The following is a 4,678-nucleotide window of genomic DNA, read 5'->3' on the forward strand; positions in this document are numbered from 1 at the left end:
CTTCTAAAGCACAGAGTTGTGGCAGGTGATTTGGTGGGGAAGGAAAAAAGTTGATTTTGGGGGGGATAAATATGCCCCAGAGAGGATCCCACCCTCCTGTTCCTCAGCTGGAGGGGAAAGGCACAGACTGCTGCCCCGGCAGCTCTGAAGTCTGGTGACCAATGGGATATTCTCCACTTTCCACTTGACTTCAGAACACAGACCTCATGCCACTCACGATTGCCATTCAGGCAGCGCGACAGGGGCGAGCAATTTTTAAGGTGGCTCCCGGATGCAGCTCCAGTCCAGCCCTGGATGATGTTCTTAGCTCCTTAAATACTTTGTCCCAACAATGTTTGTGTTGTGGGACTTCACACGAGGAATCTGGCTAGGCTCAGAGCCCAGGCCAGCCAAATCACTTTGCAAATTCATTTTCTTTCAGCTGGATTAAAAACAAAACAAAACAACACACCCCAAGAATTCAGCAGCAGATTTATCAAGGCAGGAAGGGCACAGGCAGGGTTGGGATACACGTGGCTCCCGTGTAAAAGATCCCAGATAGCAAGGATCTTTACAGGGCATCCTGCAGCCAACACAGCCAACAGGCCCAGTTGTCCATTCTACAGCACCCAATGTACTAGTGTCAGTGGTCACATAGAGACAAAAATGTGCTCCTCTCTAGAAAGAAAAGCTAGGGCAGTGATTAGGATGCTAGTTTAGGGACTTGGAAAACCCAGGTCCAAAGCCTTGGTCTGCTGCATTCTCCCTGGATGACCTGGAGCAAGTCACAGAGTCGTGTTGTGCCTCAGTTTCCCCATCTGTGCAATGGGGATAGCAGCCCTGCCCTGCCTCCCAGGTGGCTAATGGCTTTATAAAGACAGTGATGTTCTCAGATCTTACAGTGATGGGGCGTAAGCCCCACCTATGTAAACAAAGGGTTAACAAGAGTCTTCAAGCTCAGTTAGCCCACCTGGCTGTCCCGGGAGGGTGTGTGGTAAGGCTGGATTTGTTATCGCAGGCAGCTGGGCCTTCTTCAGGATGGAAGGGAGTGAAAGCTACAGAGGAAGGAGCCAGGACTCCGGGAGCATTAGGGTTCCCTCACTCTGGGAAAGGGACAATAGGGTAGCTGGATGAGAGAAGACAGGCCCTGGGAAAGGGCCCAGGCTCCAGAGCTGTTATCCTGTCACTGGGGCAGAGAGCTGGGGAGAACCCAGCAGGACCCAGTGCTCAAGCCTGGATGGACGGAGGTTGGTTTGTTTTGTTTGGCGTTTTACGTGGGGAACCCACTGCTCTGAGAGAAGGGTGGGACTTCAGAGGAGCCAAGGCAGGGCAGAAGGTGCAGGGTTGATAACTGGAGTTGTGTGGGACACTGTTTGTACCCTGCAAGGGGTGAGACTTTAGAGAAACCGGGCTGGAGGGCAGAGTCACAAGAAGAGGCAGAACACCACCGGCCTGGTCTGGCTGGTGGTGGTGGGGTGCTAGGTGAGGAGAGCCTGCCATGCGATGCCCAGCCACAAGAGGGCACACCAGCAGTGAGTCCACTCAATGCACGGCCATATAAAGCACCAAACAGACAGATTGTTTAGCCATCATGGAGATGCAGCCTCCTCTGGGGTGGAGTGTTATAGTTTAACTATACACAGCAACAGGATGCAACAGCTCAGGAGGCAAAGATTATCTATAAGAAGCTGCCTGAGGGGAGTTTCAAGTGGGCAGGTGGAATGACCAAAGTTAGACTAGGACAAAATTCTAGTTGTTTTAATCGAGGCACTTCAGATGCTGTGCTCAGCCTGAGCAGTTTGGAGTGTCTGTGTGGGAAGCTGCACACTCCTGTGGGGCTCAATATCATCTGGAAGGGTAGGGTGCTGTGATAGCGGTGGGGGAGGGTGGATTGTGACATTGCTCAAAGAGGGGCAGAGTTAAGGGCGTGGGGTGGGGTGAACCTTACTTCTGAATTTCTTGGTTTTCAGAGGTTTGAGTATAGGTGAACTCGGCATGCTAGAAGGATACAGAGCAGCAAGGAGCTGCCTTAACTCTGCACTAATTAATCCTCTGGGCAGCGAATTTTGAGTTCTCCTTCCAGACTCAGCTCTGCAGTGAGGAAGAGGGGACAGGAGAGGAAACCAGAAGGGAGCCCAGCCACCGATGCCCTGGAACATGGCCTGTTACTGAGCAGTAGGTCAGGGGGCCAAGGCAGGGGCCCAGCCTTTCACTTCTGACTCTGGTCCCCCCCCCACCCCCCCCTCGTAGATTCATGCTAAAAAAAATAAAAGCCTCTGCCCAGACAGACCAGCAGGGGGCGCTGCAAGTCAGGATAAAGGAAGGAGCAGGCTGGCTTGAGGGATTGGGAATGGGAGATGGAGCTTGTTCACTGAAATCAATTCAGCCCGTGAGTGACAGAAAGTCAAAATTGTCTGGTGTCTGTTCCGTGGCTCACCGACAATGGTTTATTGGGCTCACTCCCGTTTCCTGCTGGATCAGGACCCACCTCTCACTAGCTGCTGTCAGGGGTCAAAGAAGGAAACTGGGAGCCAGGACTCCTGGGTTCTCTTCCCAAGGTAACCCCATGATAGCTTCACTTTTCTGTGCCTCAGCGGACTAATCTGCTGAATGGGTCCACTCACAATACTAGGACTGCAGGGAGTCTCAGTGAATTCCCCTTTGCCAATTGCTATTACAGCAATGGGTAACTGTAGCTTCCAGATAAGGTGAGGCTATTTTAGTAACTAAAACCCACGCTCCGGGGAATCAAGACGATGTCCCTGGACTCAAAGCAAAGGACACAGCTCGTGATAGTATTACTGCCAGGCTTTATGCTCCTGTTCCCTTCCTCCTGAGCTCTCGGCATGGCTGCAGCTCACAGAAACTCCAGCCTGCAGAATCAGCGGGGTAGCTGATATTTTCTCAGGCTGTTTCAAGAGGACAGAAGCGAGGGCGTCACGCTCCTGCATAATGCTGGTGCATTGGAGCACATTGCTCTTGGAGCCAGTTTGGTTTAAGATGTCCTGTGCGGCTCCCTGTGGAGCCATGGGGCCACACTCGCGGGGCAGCAGAGGGAGTGCTGCCTTGCTAAGCAGACCAGTAAAGAGTTCACCAGGTAAAACTGGGCTGGGTGCATGCAGGCCTCCGAAGGATTTAGCGCAGGACTGTGAGGACACAGCAATCCAGCCCCTTAGCGCCGCGGTGACTGGCGCTCAGGAGGGTGGACAGGTGGATACAATAGACGTAGGGCTCTCAGACCTTTCCATAACATGGACCATATTTCATCCAGACCACACCACACGATCCATTGTCTACAGCCAAGCTCTACGATACAACCGTATTTGCTCCAACTCCTCAGACAGAGACAAACACCTACAAGATCTCTATCAAGCATTCTTACAACTACAATATCCGCCTGCAGAAGTGAAGAAACAGATTGACAGAGCCAGAAGAGTACCCAGAAGTTACCTACTACAGGACAGGCCCAACAAAGAAAGTAACAGAACGCCACTAGCCATCACCTTCAGCCCTCAACTAAAACCTCTCCAGCGCATCATCAAGGATCTACAACCTATCCTAAAGGATGACCCAACACTCTCACAGATCTTGGGAGACAGGCCAGTCCTTGCCTACAGACAGCCCCCCGACCTGAAGCAAATACTCACCAACAACCACACACCACACAACAGAACCACTAATCCAGGAACCTATCCTTGCAACAAAGCCCGTTGCCAACTGTGCCCACATATCTATTCAGGGGACACCATCACAGGGCCTAATAACATCAGCCACACTATCAGAGGCTCGTTCACCTGCACATCCACCAATGTGATATATGCCATCATGTGCCAGCAATGCCCCTCTGCATGTACATTGGTCAAACTGGACAGTCTCTATGTAAAAGAATAAATGGACACAAATCAGATGTCAAGAATTATAACATTCAAAAACCAGTCGGAGAACACTTCAATCTCTCTGGTCACTCGATTACAGACCTAAAAGTGGCAATTCTTCAACAAAAAAACTTCAAAAACAGACTCCAACGAGAGACTGCTGAATTAGAATTAATTTGCAAACGGCAGGAGAAGAGCAGCAAGAATCCCGGAGAATTGCCAGAGGCATGGAGACCTTGGAATAGGGGCACCGGAGCGGGAGAAGAGGGATTATGGACTCTCAGGTCGGGAAGCCTGGAGATGAGCCCTGGAGGACTGCTCCATCCTAATCTGCCTTATTTCTGCAGAGTTGGAGAATTGGCTTCCTGAAGGTCGAAACTGCAGTAATTATGCCTGGAAGGGCTTGAATTAGACTCTGCGAGGGCCAGGGATGGGGATGACCATTGGTCTGATCCGTGGTGGAGAAGGTGGGCAACTCGGCCTAGAGGGGATGTAGGGGAAACTGAGGCATAACTTGAATGGACTGCTGTGATCAGTCACAGGAAGGCACCCTGATGGGGTGAGCCTTCCCACTGGCCATCACAGGACCCCCACTTCCCCTCCCACTGGCCGTCACATGACTCCACTTCCTGCCCCATTGGTCTTTTTTTAGACACTTATTTGGGCCCCAGCTGAGCTCCTCATAATGCATTTATCCTCACAGCCCCTCGCAGGGCAGGGCTGTTATCCCCAGTGTACAGACGGGCAACAAAGCCCCAGAGAGACCCTGCATGGGAGGTATAATTCCCAGCACAGGTAGATGGATACGTGCCTAAAAATAGCAG

This window comes from Eretmochelys imbricata, chromosome 24 (genome assembly GCF_965152235.1).
Source record: "Eretmochelys imbricata isolate rEreImb1 chromosome 24, rEreImb1.hap1, whole genome shotgun sequence".
In the NCBI taxonomy this organism is placed as follows: Eukaryota; Metazoa; Chordata; order Testudines; family Cheloniidae; genus Eretmochelys; species Eretmochelys imbricata.